The following is a 19,550-nucleotide window of genomic DNA, read 5'->3' as shown; positions in this document are numbered from 1 at the left end:
AGCACTTATTCAACCAAGTGCCCTTGAAGAGTTTGGCCTTTGTTTCCTTGATTAAATTAGGAGTCTTTGATGGCCTCCTTGCCTCAAGGGAAAGCCTAGTTTACGTGGGTTTGAGTGACATGTTTGTGACATCAGAGGCTCTCAGACCATGTGGGTTTAAGTCACATTTTTGTGACGATTTTAGGTCATGTGGGTGAGTCGCATGTGTGACTCACCTTTGACCCTGAACAAGAAATATAAAACCAGGGGTTGGCTTCCTTTTTTCGGAGCTGCAGCAGCAGTGATGCATGACTCTGAGTCAGCCATTGTCGAGCTCCCAGCTAAAATCAGATGTTGGTAACTATGAATTGTATTTGATCTGTTTATAAATGTATGTTTGTAATTTGTTTGTATTTGCTCTGAAGTTCAGGATGCTGGCTTTTTCCCCTGAACTAAGTGAATGATATTTGTATGCTGGATTAAAGTAAGATTGTTAACCCCTTAACATTGCTTTCCTTAGTAAAGCAGATCAAAAGAACCCGGGCTTGTAGCATTCTGTGAGCTGGTTGTTGTTGGTTTTACACCCCCCATAGCAGCTGCTAGCCGAATTGTTGAAACACCTCGTTGTCTCCAAGAATAATTATTTCCCATTTTCATCATCTTTCTGTATTGTTATTATATTTTACATACCTCACAAGTGTTGGTTTCTTTCAATGGCCCATCACCATCTCAATTTGGGAGCAACAATTTATGTGGTTTTTGTGACACTCAAGGAAATTGGGGAAAACATTTCTAAGCTACTCCACAGAGGTATCTGTTAGGTAATGCTTTCTTCCCTTCAGTTCTTATATTTGGAACTTTTGATGGATTAGTTGCACAAACCTAAATAGTATAGCTAACATCCATTATGAGTGGTGCTCACTAGGAGCTTCTATAGAATACAATTCATTCCATGCATCCATCTGTCTATTAAGATTTAGGCTTAGAATGTCAGAACTGGAAGAGGCTTAGAGATCAGCTAGTACAAAGTCTTTTAGATGAGGAAACAAGCTTAGAGAGAATTTATTTGCCCATGGATCCAAACCTTATTTTAGCGGCAAGAATGGAATTCAAGCCAGACCAGTGTTTTTGTTTTTTTCCACAACACCCATGCTCATGCACGTAAAAACTCCATGCTAGGTACTGGGAGAGGTACAATAATAAATCTGAATCACACATTGTTGCAACTAGACCCAAAAGACTCTTCATCATAGACCTTGTTCCCAATGAATTTGAAATCAGGTAGGAGAGATAAGACACACACACACTCACTCACTACAAAATAAAACCTGATAAGCACAAAAAAACCGATAGGCAGCATAACATAGTAAATAGAGGTCCAGCCTTGAAATCAGAATGTCTAAGCACCAGTCCTGCTTCTGTCACAGTTATGTGACCCTGGGCAAGTCATTTAACTCCTCTGTGTTCCATACAACTCTCTAAGACTATGAATTCTGCACAGGTTGCTCAGTGAAGGGAGATGCCATAAAGATTTTCCACACCACTAAAATAATCAATCTGAACCAAAAAAGAAAGATATGGAAAACAATTTTGTATTACTTTTACCCTGAATTTGGTGCTTTGCTCATACCTCTCCATCCATTTCTCTGGTGCTATCTCATAGGAGTGTATCTGCCTTCCACTAAAATCCTACTCTAAAACTCCATCATAGGTAGAGGTGAGTTTATTCTTAAAGACCATCCCTGTGAAACATAACCTCTGGGAAGACCTACCGAATTAGGATGGCTTCAAATACATTACAAGTTAGGGACTATATGTTTGTCATCCAAGGACCAGCCTAATTAAATACATCGATACTCATTACTAAGTTGACAGCAAGTTAATGAAATTTTTCAGCCACAATAACTCTTTCTTCAGTATGTATCTGTTAGAGCCGACCCCTGCCCTCCTCGGACCTCCATGCCCAGAGCCTGCTGAGGTAAACTCAGGGCTCTGCTGTATGGGAGGAACAGGATGGGGCCAGGAGGAAGGGTCTCACCTTTGTTACCTATGTGGCAATTCCAGGTCCTTGTCTGGACTTGCCCGACCACATGGCACTTCCCGTTCCTTTGTCTGGACCTGCCTGAGCACATGGCACTTCCAGTTCTTTATCTGGATTTGCCTGACCGCAGGGAGCTTCAGGAGAGCACGGGAAAAGAAGGGGAGGAGAGTAGGTGGAACCAGGGCAGTCCTAGTGCCTACGTAACCAAAGATAATACCTACGTCACCAAAGATATAAAAGTTTGCTACTAATCTGAATAAATCGGAGTTACTAACCACCTCAGCTCCCGCCTCATTCATCGTCCGCAAGATCAGGTTCTTTGCTGGACAAAGGCCTGGGTGTTGGGGGGGGGCAGCAGACCCCAACAAGTGGCGCCCAGACGTGGGGCACTGCACGGAGCCACGCGTGTGCACCCGCGATCCTCAAGGTGCCTCCTTCCTGGCAGAGGGCAGAGAAGAGCAGAAGGGAAGACTACATGCACGCACAGCCTTGGGTCAAATTCAACTTCTCAGCAGGAAGGCTTAATTCCTGTCTCTGCAGACAACCCAGCTTCAACTCCAGTGAGATAAGGATATTTCCTTATCATGGGGCAGGCGGAGTCCTTAGGTACTGCTGCAGATCAGGAAACATTCATTAGAATTATATATAAGACAGCCAAGGATCAGGGGTGTACTATCACTGCTAGAATTATCAGGGGTTTTCTTAAAACAGTAGAACAAATTTCCCCTTGGACCTCACAGCAACCCCCTGTTACTGCAGGGTCTTGCAGAGTCATAGGAGAACAATTAACAAACTATGATTCAGAAAACCCCAGGGCTTTAGAGCCCAGCACATTTTATCTATACAAGATCATAAAGGCAGCTCTTGAAGCTGCAAAAGGCTACTGTGAAAGACAGCCCAGGCTGTTCGCCAGCCTCCACTCAAACCACACCCCCCACATCCCCCTACTTCACCCCGAGGGAGTCCTGATCTCCCTCCCCAGATCTTAGAGCTCTGCCTCCCCCACGGTTGCGATGCACTGATTTAGGGCAGTTTCAAAATCAAATGCAGGAGGGGGAGGAGAGACAGAGGTTCTTACGAGAAGTTGGGGAGCTGGGGAAAAGGTTGGAAAGATTGTTAGCTCAGTCGGCTCCACAGGAAAAGGTCCGTTTCAAAGAGGACCTTAGCCGTAAGCCCCGCGGGAATAAGATAAAGGCAGAGGTTCCCGCTAAAAAGGAGAGAGCGGCCATTCATAAGTGAAACTTGGGCGCCCCCTGATGGCGGAATGTCGCCATTACAAGGTATGATAAAAAAGATGAGGGAGCAGGGAGACGAGGACGTGTGGGACCTTCTAGGAGTAGGGGCTTCCCCCGTTATGGAGGACCCGGGTCAGCAAGTAGAGAAGGGTGATCTTGACAATCCAGGGCACACGAGAATAAGACAAATTCCACTAGTGAGAAGACATGTTCCTGTGTCCCCTTTTCTGTTTAAAGAGCTGAAGAGATCAATTAAAGATTACAGTTTAAAATCCCCTTATATCAAGATTAGACTAAAAGACCTGGCTGCCTATTTACTTATTCCCAATGACTGGAAGCTTGTGATGAGAGCTATTCTCTCCCCAGGCGAGATGGTAGTCTGGTCCTCCCTATTCTTGGAGGAGTGCCGGAATGTGGCTACTCGGTATAATCCAGACAATCCCCAAGGGGTTCAGGATTATTTTCATAGGTTAGCGGGGACAGGGGATTTCCTCACAGACACTCATCAGATTAATTTCCCCGTGGAGCTATAGGAGAGACTTGCTATCTGTGTGGAGAAATCTTATGATAAGATACCTGTAAAAGGTGAACAGTCCACACAGTTTTCTGCCCTAAAACAAAAACCCGATGAATCTTTCCCTGATTTCTGTGCCCGGGTCCAAGATGCGGTGACTAAAATGATGGGGGAAGTAGAAGGCACGATTATAGTTATCAAGCAGATTTTAAGGAACAGTGGTAATGCAGATTGCAAAAAAGCCATGGCTGGTCTTAAAAAAGATGCAGAGATAGAAGACATGTTTCAAAGATGTGAGATGGTAGGAACAGAGGTTTTTACTGCACAAGTGAGAGCAGCAGCTTATGGGTTCAAGCCCCAACAATCCCGAGGCCAGCAGGAAGCTAATCAGGACAAACAGTGTTTTCAGTGTGGGAAACGGGCACGTTAAGAAGGAATGTAGAACCTCCTCAAATGCTAAAGGAGGGACTCGCCCAAAGACACCTTGCCCCAAGTGTAAAAAACTGGGGCATTGGGCTTCTGAATGCCACAGGGACTCATCACTTCCTCAGCAGTATTTAAACGCCCTGTCGGGCCACCCACCAGCCCAGGGCCAATGGTGGGACCAGCCGAACACCAGTACCCTGGCGCTCCGCCAACAGTACCAGCAATTGGCAGCTATGTGGCCCCCTACCGGACTATAGATCTCCATAGTATTACAATATTAGCCCCCTTACCACTGTTATGACACCTATGCAAGAAACTATTACTATGAAGGCGGGGGAGCTTGGCCTTCTGGTGGCTCCCCCAGCACATGAATACACAGGCTTAGTCCCTGTAATTCACCTTTTTCCCAGCAATTTTCCTATTACTAAAATACCTTTAATAAATACCACTAACACAGAGAGTACCCTGGATGCTGGACAAAAGATAGCAGTGCTGCTAATATTTCATAATGAGGAAGCTCCAGCTACATATTTCTCACAGGCATTGATCACCCAGCGCCCACAACTCACCATTATGCTAGGTGGCTGCCTTCTCACTGGCTATATGGACACAGGGGCCGATCGTACTGTTATTCCCTTTGAGTGGTGGGATCCTGTTTGGCCCTTAGGTCCCGCACAAGACCTTTATGGGATAGGGGGTGTACAACCGGCTGCTATGGCTTTTAAACCTATCACATGGGAATTTGAAGGAAAACAGGGTCAGATTACTCCTCATGTGATTTCTGGCCTCCCAGTAATTCTGTGGGACTGAGACCTCTTGTCCCAACTGGGTATTACCATCTCTACCCAGAATTTTTCATAGGGCCCCCTGGCCAGGCTGCATCACCCATTCAGGTCCCGGCCCTCACTTGGACAAGTGATGAGCCTACATGGGTGGACCAGTGGGCCCTGTCCAGTGAAAAAATAGCAGCCCTTAAGGTGATAGTGCAGGAACAACTGTAGGCTGGTCACATAGAACCTTCTACCAGCCCATGGAATTCTCCTGTATTTTGCATTAAGAAAAAATCTGGTAAATGGAGGATGCTTACTGACCTTCGTCAGGTCAATGCCTCTATGGAAACAATGGGGGCCCTTCAACCTGGGCTCCCTTCACCAAATATGGTCCCAAGAGGATTTAAAATTTGGGTTACTGATATAAAGGATTGTTTTTATAGCATTCCACTGCATCCCAATGATACTAGGCAATTTGCCTTTTCCATTCCTTCACTGAATTTACAGGAACCTTATGTTAGATGTCAGTGGAAAGTGCTCCCCCAGGGTATGAAAAATAGTCCCACCTTATGTCAATGGTATGTTCAACAAGTTATTCTCCCTGTCCGTGAGCGTTATCCAATTGTGCTTTTAATATATTATATGGATGACCTCTTGGCAGCTCGTGCCAACTGTGACCTTTTAGAAGAGGTCCTGCAGGCCATAGTTGCACTGTTACATGCTTATGGGCTGGCTGTAGCCCCAGAAAAAATTCAGAGGGCATTGCCTATAGATTATTTGGGAGTAAAGTTACATGAACAGGAGGTGCAGATGAGAAAACCCCATTTAGAGCCTAGTAAGGTCTGCACCTTGAATGATTTTCAAAAGCTTATTGGTGATATTCAATGGCTCTGTCCCCAGTTGGGGCTAACTACTCAACAGCTTGCCCCTTTATATGAAATGCTCCGGGGACCCTCTGACCTTAAATCCCCCTGCCATTGGACCCCTGAGACCCTTCCGTGTCTTCAGGAAGTACAAGCTGCCATCCTTGCTGGATCCACTGTGAGGTTCCTGGCAACTGATCCCTTAGAGCTTACTGTCCTTAACACTCCATCACTCCCCACTGGAGTTCTTCATCAAGCTACTGGAATTATTGAATGGGTACACTTAGCTCAAATTAAGAACAGAAAGTGCTCTCCCTATACCAATCTTGTAGCCCAAGTTGCCTGGAAGGGCATAATTAGAGCACGAGCACTCAGTGGCAGGGACCCTCAGGTTATTTATACTATGTATACTAATCAACAGTTACAAAAATGTTTCCAAGAGGACCCTGATTGGCAGCTTATAATTGGGCACACCTTTCACCATGGTACACCTCTATCTGTAGCCCAGCAATTTATCAGTTGGCCTTGGGCATGGGGGGAGAAATTTTCTCCCACACCTGTTGATGGGATCAATGTATTTACTGATGCCACAAAGCTGCATTGGGCCTCTATATACATACCTTCTAAAAAGAGTGTTAAAGTCTTTACAACTCCATTCACTTCCACTCAGCAAAATGAATTATTTGCAGTCCTTCAGGCCATGCTTATAGACATTCCCATTAATATCATTACTGATAGTCATTATGTTGCAGGTCTTATGCCGCATTTAGAAACAGCTTATGTCCCTCTCTACTCTGATTCTATTGCCCAGCTCACGTTGGAGATGCAGCATGCAGTGCATGAGCACTCTTCTTCTTTTCATATTATGCATATCCATCTGGATTGCCTGGCCCCCTTGTGTATGGCAATGCTATAGCTGATGCTGCACTTCAGGGAGTGACCCTGACATCACCTGCCCAATTGGCTCATTCCAAATTTCACCTTTCTGCACACTCTCTTCGGCACCTGTATGGTCTTAGTAAGACCGAGGCACGGAGGATTGTTAAATCTTGCACCAGCTGTGCTCCTTTTCTTCCTCCTCCTGCTGTCACTGTCCGGAACCCTATAGGGGACGGGCCCAATGACATTTGGCAGATGGATGTCACCCACTATTCTCCATTTGGACGTTCTCACTTTATTCATGTCTGTGTGGACACGTTTTCTGGCTTCATCATGGCCACTGCCAGAACAGGTAAGGAAGTGAAGGATGTGACTGCACACCTCCTTTCCTGTTTTGCCAATCATGGCATCCCAAAAATTCTCAAAACTGATAATGGTCCTGCTTATACTGCAAAAGCTTTTCAGGTCTTTTGCATGGAATGGTCTATTACCCACATCACCGGGATCCCTCACAATCCCACCAGACAGGCGATTGTGGAATGGGCTAACTGCTCCCTGAAAGCTTTCCTTCAAAAACAAAAAGTGGGAGCTAGATCTGGTCCACAGACTAGTTTGAATCTAGCTATATACACATTGAATTATTTAAAATTTGATGATCACAACATGTCCCCAGCAATGAAATATGTCCTAAGCCCATCACAGAAGCCACGGTCCATGCCGCAGTCCGGGGCCCAATCCACACTTGGAGGTCCTGGAACATTGGCCATGTGGAAGGGCGCAGATGGACAGTGGATGGGGCCAGGAACCATAACTGTCTGGGATCGAGGCTATGTTTGTATTTCCACAGGTGAAGGTGACGAGGTGTGGGTCCCTATCCGCAGGATCCGTGTGACTGAGACAACAGGAGGCCACAACGGGGCGGAGATCGCAGGGACTGCAGCAAAGACAAGCACAGAAGCAGCAGAAGCTACATCAAGGAGTGATTAGTGTCCACCTGCATCATGCTCCTGCACCTGCTCTCCCTGATCTTCCTGATAGGTCTCAGTGAGGGCACTCAGTCACCAGCCCATCGACACCATTGGACGTTCATCAGCAACCCCCCTTGGCTGAGGGTGATAAATTGGGGTGAGCCTATCCCGTACCCCATATTACAAGGGAACCTTTCCTACATGTTTGGACAACCCCTTCCTTATAAGGAGAATCAGACTAAAGAACCCCCTCGAATGAATTTTACTGGTTTGATTACTGGCTTTCCCCTATGCCTACAAAAAGCCATGAATGGGAACTGGAATGGTTTCACGTGGAACCTTACAGAGGTCCCCAACATGGTGCCATGGTGTGGCAACATCACTCAAACCCATGACACATTGCAATACAATGGTGATGTGCAGTATTTCCACCTATGGAGCTGGACGTTGCAAGGGGAAGACGTGTCTCCCCTAGAAAGCTATCATCGGCCACGCCCTTTTTGCAAACCTGCAAACAATCCTAATGTCACACTCTGGCATAATTACACAGGTTTTCTGTCATTCATAGACTGCCACTCACATCACTGCCAAAAAGACTGTTGTGAGTCTAAATGGGACTGATCAGACTCTTACTTCTTGCCATAACCTCACTCAATTTGTTAACAATTGCTTTACTACAGGATACCCAATCCCTTTCTATACCACCAAAGAAGGCTGGTTTACCACAGGACTGGCACAGATAATCATTGCTATTGGGGGTCCGAGGGTTTTATGCTCCAAAACCCTTGTCAAGGGAATTCATAAACAACATAACCCTTAGTGGACATGTGTGTTTAGGGACCTCCCATGCCTTCCTGTGGGACAGCACTGGCAACTCCACCCTCATTCCTCACCACAACATATCAGGGGTATTTAATTTGTCCTGTCCTAAATGCTCGGTACATGCATGCATGGGGCAAAATTTTACCAAGGGATGGGTTTTTGTTATTACTAAACCCAGATATGCCCTCACTGTGGTACGGACCGATGGATGGTTTCATACCTCGGTTGGTCATGTGCTCTCAATCCTAGACCGCCAGATAACAGCCTTAACTCACACCATGCGGTGCATCTCATGTGTTGTGCTTGGAATCACCTTGCTGGTGGAACTCATTCTCAGTTCCACGGCCTTAGCAATAGCAATATCAAACACACAGAATGAGGTTAGGGAAGTCACTGAGTTACATGACCTCATGCGTAGTGTTTCCCTTGGGTTCAAGCGTCAGGCTCAGATAGATGAGGACTTTTATCAAGCTATTAAAACCTTACAAAATGCAGTGCGGGTTTTAGGTACAGATGTGGAGTATCTGGAATTACAGGCCAAACTACAATGTGATTATCGTTTTAACACTTTTTGCCTTACCTCAAAACAATATAATGATACTGAACATAGCTGGGAGATAATTTGTGCACAGCTACAGGGTGCTGTTTTGGACAATGTCACACTTGAACTCCAGAAACTAATAAGCTTGGCAGAGGACATTAACATTGCATCACATGATGATTTACTCCCTGATAAAACTGCGCAGAACATCCTGAACTTTTTTCAACGAGCTGACCCATGGCATTGGTTGAAGCAATGGCTCATTCCCCTTGGCATAGGTTTTCTGCTCCTGGTTCTGGGTCTTTGTCTCCTCCCTTATCTCTTTCGTTGACTCCTTTCCCTAGTGAACCACTCCCTGTTTAGCATGAAGCTAAACTTCGCTGCAAAACAAAAAGGGGTAGTTGTAACGGGGGCGAGTTAGACCCCTGCCCTCCTCGGACCTCCATGCCCAGAGCCTGCTGAGGTAAACTCAGGGCTCTGCGGTATGGGAGGAACAGGATGGGGCCAGGAGGAAGGGTCTCACCTTTGTTACCTATGTGGCAATTCCAGGTCCTTGTCTGGACTTGCCCGACCACATGGCACTTCCCGTTCCTTTGTCTGGACCTGCCTGAGCACATGGCACTTCCAGTTCTTTATCTGGATTTGCCTGACCGCAGGGAGCTTCAGGAGAGCACGGGAAAAGAAGGGGAGGAGAGTAGGCGGAACCAGGGCAGTCCTAGTGCCTACATAACCAAAGATGGTACCTATGTCACCAAAGATATAAAAGTTTGCTACTAATCTGAATAAATCGGAGTTACTAACCACCTCGGCTCCCGCCTCATTCATTGTCCGGGAGATCAGGTTCTTTGCTGGACAAAGGCCTGGGTGTTGGGGGGGCAGCAGACCCCAACATGTATCAATAAAAGAAGTACTACAGCCTCCTCCTAGATATGCTTTTCTCACTGAATTCTCATGACACTACTGACTTCTAGAGATATGGAAGCCATGGTTATGGGCTAAGACACTAATTATTAAAGGTTAGGTTAAAACCCCAAAGCTTCCTTTTAATAAGTTATTGTGTATGGTAAAGATAATAAGCTTTGGAAGACTTAAGAATTCTGATCAACACAATGACCAACCATATTTTGAAAGGACTTATGATGTGACATGCTATCTACTCCAGATAGAGAGCTAAGGGGCTCAGACTCCAGAATGAAGCACATTTTCTGTTCTTTCTGTTTCATTTACTTTCTGGTTTTTTTTTGTTTTTCTTGCCTTCTCAATGAGTAAGGCAAGAGGAGTAGAGGGAAAGAGAATCCAGAACTGAAAATTAAATTGAATTTTAAAAATTTTTAAATAAGCTATTACGAATAGATTGATGACAATATACATCAGATGAGAGTACACATTGTTTTTGTCAATCACTCATACCACAGAGATAGAGAGAAAGGTTAATATATTCAATTAATGTGGCATTTTATAGGTTTTTAGTTCAATAATTTTCAAGTTAATATACTATTATTATTTTTTGCTTGATAAGTGATGGGAAGTCACCAAAATTTTTAGTAAAATATTAATATATGTACAAGGATTGTTACAGGAGACAAACTAGTTAAGAAACTATTATAATAGGCAAGAAGAGATGAGAGACTGAAAAAGGAGGGAAATACTGGGGAACTAAGAGGAGGAAGAACTAGATATGGGAGATATTGTCAAGGTTTAAAATCAAATGGATTTGCCATTGATTCATTGATTGATGATTGGATAAGGGGAAAGGGAGTAGCAAAGTAAAAGGAGGCATCCAAAAAGATTTTAAGGTTTTGAAGCTACATGCCTAGGAAGGTAGTAGTCCCATCAACAGAAAGAAAGAAGTTTGCAGTTCTGTTTACGTTGCCCCAAGAGTCTGAGCACAGTAACACAAGAAAGGAGAGTCTTATCAAAATTCAACAGAAGCATTGCATCTGATTGAACAGTCTGAGATTCCCCTATCTTTCAGAGACATGTCTGGTTGGTCCAAAGGATATGAAGGAACTTCCCAGTGTTGTCTAGGATTTGTCTAGATTAATTAAAAAAGAGAGGTCTCCTTTTACTTTACTAAGTCTGATCTTCAGAGTGGAGTTTGTGCTACAGATTTTACTCCATCTAAGTCAGCAATATAAATAATTTCAAGCCAGATGTTAGGTGACTCAATGTATTGTAGTTTGTGCAATCTTCCCTGAGAAACTCTACTATTTGTGATACTTCTTTCTCCCAATATGAATAGAATCCTTCATTTTGCCTGCTCACCTTGTCTCTGTGATACATTGCTGCCCTCCCACTTGATGTTTTGGGCTTCAGCATTTCTTTCTGCATTCCAGTAATCTTTCAGACATGGTTTATCCCCCCTTATGAGATCCACAGCCGTAGATATAAATGTACATTGAAGAAGCAACTGAATTGCTTTCTTCACAGATAATGCTTGAAAAACTCTTTTAGATTCTCAGCAAGTAAAGAGCTACACCCACATAAGATGTTAAATATTTAAACATTCTGGTTCATGCTTCTTCTCCTCTCCATTGAAGGCTGTTTTGTGTTCAAGGAATGGTTAGTAGTTCAAATGCAGAGCTACTGATAACAAACTGAAAAATGACATAGTTCATAGGTTTGTAGAACAGACTCTGCAGAGCTTCAGTTGTCTAACATGACAACTCATGTGTGATGCCCAAATTCACTTTGAAGGGCTGTTGGCAGTTTTGTTTTTCAGTGCTATTCTGAATTAAACAAAGGTTTTCAGATTGTGAAATCTCTATGGTTTTTACAGACACGGGTACGTAATCCCACTCTTTGCTTGGGATATAGACATGTTTATTTATTGCTCCAATGGATCTATCATTCTTCTTGGCTTATAGTTCAAACCTAGAGTTTGAAGGAAATAAAGATCATTTGGCCCTTTTAGAGATGTGTTGGTAAGCAAAATGGCCTTTGTTTTCTTTGAGTGACTCGGTGTATTTCATTTTTTTTTAAATTTATTTATTTAACATATTTAGTTTTCAGCATTGATTTTCACAAGAGTTTGAATTACAAATTTTCTCCCCATTTCTACTCTCCCCCCCCCACTCCAAGATGATATATATTCTGGTTACCCTGTTCCCCATTCAGCCCTCCCTTCTGTCACCCCACTCCCCTCCCATCCCTTTTTCCCTTCCTTTCTTATAGGGCAAGATAAATTTCTATGCCCCATTGCCTGTGTATCATTTTCTAGTTGCACGCAAAAATTTTTTTTTGTTTTTTGAACATCTGTTTTTAAAACTTTGAGTTCTAAATTCTCTCCCCTTTTCCCTTCCCACCCACCCTCCCTAAGAAGGCAAGCAATTCAACATAGGCCACATGTGTATCATTATGTATAATGCTTCCACAATACTCATGTTGTGAAAGACTAACTATATTTTGCTCCTTCCCAACCCATCCCCCTTTATTGAATTTTCTCCCTTGACCCTGTCCCCTTTCCAAAGTGTTTGTTTTTGATTACCTCCACCCCCATCTGCCCTCCCCTCCATCATACCCCCCCCCTTTTTTATCTTCTTCCCTCTTCTTTCCTGTGGGGTAAGATACCCAATTGAGTATGTATGGTGTGTTTCACTGAGCCTTGCTGGGTGCTGGGCCCCAGGCCCAGAGCCCTGTTAGGTGTGGAACCTATGTGGGTGCGGATTGGTGACTGGGGTGGGCCCAGGATGGGGCTGGCTAGGGGGAGGTGTTGACTCCAGAGCCATGCCCTATTGGGTATTGACCTAATCTATGTGGATGTGAGCCTCCCAGGGTCCTGGGGGGAGGGGCCAACTCAAGAACCAATCACCAGAGCCTGGGCTCTGGTCATTCAGATGATACTTGATGATGTCAAAAGCTCTATAAGAGGAGAGAAGACAGCTTGAAGATCCCTTTTCTGTTGGAGCTCTTTGCGGCAGCAATGGTGATGCGTGACTCTGGGCCAGCCCTTGTTCTGCGTTCCCGGGCTGAACCCAGATGTTGGTAACTATGAATTGTATTGGATCTGTTTGTTGATATTTGTAATTTATTTGTATTTTGTTCTGAAGTTCAGGGTGCTGGCTTTTCCCCCTGAACTAAATGAATGTTCTGAAGTTCAGGGTGCTGGCTTTTTCCCCTGAACTAACTGAATGCTGTCTGTATGCTGGATTAAAGTAAACTTGTCAATCCCTTCACCTTGCTTTCCTTGGTTAAGCAGATCAAAAGAACCTGTGCTCTCCCAGTGTGCTGGCAGCTTTCTGGGTGCTGGCTGTGGGTGGATCTTATACCCCCACAGAAGCTGCCAGCCAGATTGTTGAAACAAGAGATGAGGAAACTGAGCTCCAGAGAGGTTAAATAACTGCCCCAAGGCCATACAGGTGGAAAGTGGCAAAGCCAGGAGTCAAGCCAAATTTCATGATGCCTAGTATGCCAAGCTTCAATACTCTTTCCTCTATATTGAATAGTCTGATCAGAGATACAACTCTTTTGTAATTCCTTTCTGGAAATATGTTTGCACAAATGCCAAAAAAAGGAAGGAAAGGAAAAGAAAGAAAGAAAAAAACAAGTGTATTCCTGATCCAGTTACTTATCTAGGGACTTGAATGGCACCACTGATAATAATAGCTTACATTTTTCAAGTACTATGGCAAAGTACTTCCACTTAGTAATCATATTTGATGCCCATAGCAACTCTGTGAGCTACCTGGCATGTTGCTAACCCAATTTTACATGCCCCAAGAAGTTAAGTGACTTGCTCAAGGTCATATAGTTGATGAGTGGTTAAGCCAGGACTCAAAAACTTGGTCTTCTTACTCCAAATCCATTGCTATTTCTACTATCCCATGATGCCTCTATGGCACCTATTATCATTTAGATGAAAGCCCGATGGATACGAGGTTCACCTCTAATATTTGTCCCTTGATTTTGCCACCAAGGTTTTTTGAGAGTTCGAATGGAGAGTGATGCATGGCAAGGATGAGTTTAGATTACATTTTGAATATTCAGCCTCATGAATAATGGAGGTCAATCTGGGAAAATAAATTGGATCTATTTTATTCTGGGTCTCATTTTTTTCTCCCTCAAGTAGAGGTCACTGTGCCTTCATCATGTCATGCCTAAATAACCACAATAACCCCTGAGCTTGTCTTCCTGACTTCAGTCCCATCCACCTCCAATCTATGCTGCACAGCGAAGACCAATCCTCATTAGTTATCAGTTTCATCCCTCTTTAAGAAACTTCAGTTCTTCTATCTTTCTATCATATTGCGTCCATATTCCCCTATAATCTAAGAGTTCTTAATCTGAAAACCGTGAATTTGGTGAGTTTTCTAATACTTTGATAATCAAATTTCAATGTAATTAATTTCTTTTGATATCCTCTGAATTTTGTCTCATGCATTTAAAAATTTAATTGTGAGAAGGGATACATAGGCTTCACCAGTCTGCCAACAGAGTCCATGACCCAAAAAAGGCTTTAAGAGTTCTTGAATTCTAGACAGGCTTTGCCCATCCAACCAATTTATATTCAAAGAAGTAAATCCTGAGTTAGGAACAGAGGAGTTCCTAAATTTCTCAATATATACCCTCTATTGCCACCAGTCTCCTCACTTGATTCCACCACTAAAGAAGTATGATGTCATATCACATCCTAATACTAGCCATAAAGCTGTAGGTGGATAAGGCAAAGTTGGTTGTCAATATGTGGAAATACCCTAATTTTCTAGTGGGTTTTTATAGTGGTCAAGTTAATTTCTTCTTTTCTCATTGTCCAAATATATCCTGCTGCAATTACCTTAATGTTGGTTTAAAGTCAATTTAAATAAGGTAAAGCCTGACAAAATTTATAATCTCCACCATTTAAAGATGAAGAAAAGAATCATGTCTGAAAACATGACTCTTGCTGAACAATGAAAGGAAGAGATGATCTTTTTAGCTTAAAATTTATAACGACTACCCCTCAAAGTTTTCAAGTTGAGTAGTCTAGCAAAAAAAAAAAAGCATCTCCACTAAAAAGAGTATATTAAATAGATATGCCTTAAATACCACAATTATTCTTTACTTTTCATTTTTCATGATGATTTTTCTCTACTGGTTTCAAAGGGCTAATTAGCATCTGATTTAGATCGTAGGACATTTTAGATCATTGACATCAAATATTACAGGCTTATCTGGACTCACACAGAAGTTGCAAAAATCCAGAAAGGAAAAAAAAACTGACATAGCAAATACTTCCAAAGTCTGCAACGCAAATCAAATACAGCACTGCACATGAGCAATACTAAAAAAAAAATTTCAATTTATAAAAAAGATCCCTGGGGTTTTAAACTGTATTCAAAATGTTAAGCATCATCAATCCACACTGAGAACTCGAGTAAAATTATTTTTAAACACCAAACACATTTTTGCAAGAATAGCTTGAATCTGAAAATAGAAGCCTGAGGTAAGAGAGAAATGTGGCACTAACTATCACAGATGCCCTGTGCCACTGCCTGGTGAAAGAGGACAAGAATCTATGGCTCATTATTCAGGGCATTGCATTTTCTTCCTTCATCATTGTTTATTTTTACTTTAATCAAGAGTTATTCCTCACAGCATAGTAATGCTTATGTTACAGTTTTGGAAACAGGGAAGCCAAAGACATTTGGTTCTGCATTGGCTGTCAAAGTAGACCTCCATTTTGAAAGTACCAGGATTATGGATGAACCTCCATAAAATTGTAAAATGAGTAAAATTTGTCAGGCTCCCCATCCTGTCCTTTGTCTACCCTTTTTCTTTTCATTTTAAGAGGAAGCAAAGCATTATGCCAAGGGAATCAATCTTTAAAGGTGAAATTTCAAACATAATGTTGTGGTAGAAGTACTTCTACAGGATAAGATGTGATAAGAAATTTCAGTTTCCTATTGACAGTGGGATAAAACTTTTAAAATGCCTTTGGTATTCAAAGCCCTTCACAATTTGGATAGAACCTAGATTTCTGTATTGGCAATCAAAATGGGCTCTTAGCACTTAATTCAATCAAGTACCATTGAATAGTTTGGCCTTTATTTCCTTGATTACATTAGGAGTCCCTGATGACCTCCTTGCCTCAAGGGAAAGCCTAGTTTACATGGGTTTGAGTGACGTGTTTGTGACATCAGAGGCTTTTAGACCATGTGGGTTTAAGTTGCATTTTTTGTGACAATTTTAGGTCACATGGGTGAGTCACACACCCTAAAAACATATAAAACCAGGAGTTGGCTTTCCTTTTTGGGAGCTCTGACCCAACAACCGTAGTGGCGCACGTGACTCTGGACGAGCCGTTGTTTTGAGCTCCCTGGCTGAACTCAGATGTTGTTAACTATGAGTTGTATTTGGTTTGTCTGTCCATGTTTGTAATTTGTTTGTATTTGCTCTGAAGTTCAGGGTACTGGTTTTTTCACCTGAACTAAGTGAATGGTATTTGTATGCTGGATTAAAGTAAATTGTCAGCTCCTTAACTTTGTTTTCCTTGGTAAAGCAGATCAAAAGAACCTGGTCTTGCAGCATTGTGTGAGCTGGTTGTTGTTGGTTTTTCACCCCCACAGCAGCTGCTAGCTGGATTGTTGAAACCATTTCCAGAATGAATTCCCATTACTTACTATTATGTACTCTACATTCCAGACCAACTGCCCTCCCTAGTGTTGCCCATATAGCTTATTCCATCTCCTAACTCCCAGACTGTGCCCAGGCTTTCCCACATGCCCAGAATACTCTCCCTTCTCATTTAAACTTCTTGGAATCCTTAATACCATTCAAAGATACATTCTATTGAAGTTTCATCTCTTCTGAGAGGCCTTTTCTGATTCCTACCCCACCCCCCAGATGTTAGTACTGAGCCCCGAAGAAATTTATGTTTTTAATTTATATTTCAGAGTACTTATTCTCTTCCCCACCCCCGAAAATAAGTTCCTTGAAGGCAGGGACTGTTCGTTTTTATCTTGTATGCCTGACACCTATCATAATTCCTGGCACATGGTGGGCACTTAATAAATGCTTATTTTTATGTTTGTTACTGTTGTTGTAATCTTGCCATCAAGGCAGCCAGGTATTCTGTTTATGTGCAAAGTCTCTATTCTTTCACTTGAGCAGACTTCAACCAAGAAAATTAAAATAGACTAACACTTGCTCCCCTGAAATCCCATGGTTTGAGCAAAGCATTTACCTACCTAGGCAAAGGAGAAGGAAGAAGCTCTCACCTGTGTACTCTTCTTGAAGTACCCACCTCATGAATCTGGAACACTGGGGCCAAATGCCTCCCCCATGTATGCCCAGATTATTTTGCTACACAGTCATATGTAATGTTCCCAGGCATTCAGGTTCTTTAACCTGAATAGTAGTGACAGGATTTGGAGCTGAAAGAGGCCTTAGGGCTCATCAAAGGTCCACCTCCCCCACACACATTTTACAGGTGAAGAAATTGAGGCCCCCCAAAGAGAAGTGGCTGACCCAAGATCACAGAGGTATTTGGTAGTGGGGCTGAGATTCAAATGTCAAGTCCTCCAATTCTAAATTCAGTGTTCTTTCCCCCACAAAACCCTGCCTCGTTAACGCTTGCCCATATACCTTAACTTTGCCTGAATTTGGCCTTTTTTCCTCTTCTATTTCTATTTTCTATTTCTCTATTTCTATTTTCTCTTCTATTTCTATATTTCTATCACCTTACTTTGTCTGAAAAGATGATGAGGTCAGAGATGGGCAGATAACTACAAGTTTTAACTAACTGACTGCTCTGGCTCTTCCAGTCCTCAAGAATGCTGACATCTCAGCTATGATATGAAACCCAACTGTTCCTAGGGATACATAGAATAGTCTTAGAAGTAGTGTGATTGGAACTCTAATAATTATAATTTTACTACTGCAAGGCTGGATCAGACCATAAAGTAATTTACATAGGGAAATTGTATATGTCACAATTGCATATGTTTCAAATAAGTCAAGATACTTTGGTCACTGAATCTCAGAGCAGGAAACATCTCAAAGGCTGTTAAGCCCAACCCACACCAAAAAAAGAATATCCCTCAACAACACACAAGACAAGGGGTTATAAAGTCTGCTTGAAGAACCATCTCCCATGAGAGAGGAACCTAGTACCTCCCAAGGAAGTCCATTCCCTTTTCAGAGAGCTCTCTGGGCCCCAGAGTCTTTCATAAAATGAAGAAATTTGAACTGATCGGATTAGAGATTGTTTCTTATTCTAAAATTCTATCATATGATGAGTCTAAGTGTGTATATATCTGAGCAAGGTGAGGCTAAACAAAATTCTCAGAAATGTTAGCAGAATTTGAGTTGAAGATCTCCTACTAGATTTTTGTTTTCAACACACAACAACCCAAATGTCAACATAGAGGCAATTCTTAACACTTGGTAAATGAGGTCCTAGAAAGAAGTTCACCAAAATATTATTTCAGCTGAACTACCTGGTATATTAATTTTGAAAACGTTGGCAGTAGAGACCAAGTGAGAGAACACAAGTTGATCTGTGCATTTGCAACTTTCAAACGTTTCACTGTGGGATGGTGACAGGAGGTGGAGGTGTGTTGTGCTACATGCACTGCATAAACATTTTTGGAAATATTTAGCAGACAATGTGGCTCCCACTAGAAGAATGTATTCAAAGGCGCCATGTTGAACCACCCACCAGGAGAGATTTTCCAGGCAAAAGAAGTTTCTGATTTTCAATAGGGGACAAAGGAGAGATGTGCCTGTCACCTCCGTAGGACTTCTTAAAATGTAAAATGGTGAGAGTAGAATCCTATATGCAGCAGCTGCAGGGAAATAAGCCAGAGGATCCTCACTCAGAGTACTATACTTTATGCTGACTAGAAGAATATTTGTAAATGGTCAGTGTTTAAATAATATACAATATCCTTCATTCACACAACAGTACCGTGAAATAGTCCGACAGCCTGAGAATTAAAGCCAGAATCCACTGCTTGCCAGACTAATATCCATCAATTTGTAATGCTCTGGAGTCCTTGACTGTAAGACAAATAAGCAGACCAACTGTGGTTAAAGTGACAGCGTCCTTTGTCTACTAGCCCTTCACCTTTAATGTAGGTGTACAGCAGAGGATGAAGAACACTAGCATGAGAGTTAGAGGAGCTGGATTCAAATCTTCCCTCTGACATTACTACTTATCTTTCCTAAGCAAATCATTTAAGCTGCCTGGGCCACAGTTCTGACCTTTATAAAATAAGGGGATTGGACCAAATGGCTCTTGATCCACTATTCTATATATACTTGAAGCTCCTTGACAGCAGGAACTATCTTATTGTAGCCTCGGTGCTTAGTACTTGAAAAGTGGTTAATAAATGTGTGTTGATTACTTAATTGATGGATCACCAATACATATTCATTTTGTGATCCTATAATATTTAATGAAAAATTAACAATGATAATATTTATATAGCAAACATTCCTATAACATAAGTAGCACAAGTATCATTATCCTTATTTTACAGATAAAAACCTGAGGCTTAATCACAAAGTCAGTAAGTGTTCTAGCTGAACCGC

The sequence above is a fragment of the Trichosurus vulpecula genome, chromosome 6, assembly GCF_011100635.1.
Source record: "Trichosurus vulpecula isolate mTriVul1 chromosome 6, mTriVul1.pri, whole genome shotgun sequence".
In the NCBI taxonomy this organism is placed as follows: Eukaryota; Metazoa; Chordata; class Mammalia; order Diprotodontia; family Phalangeridae; genus Trichosurus; species Trichosurus vulpecula.
Note: the sequence above shows the minus strand (reverse complement) of the source record.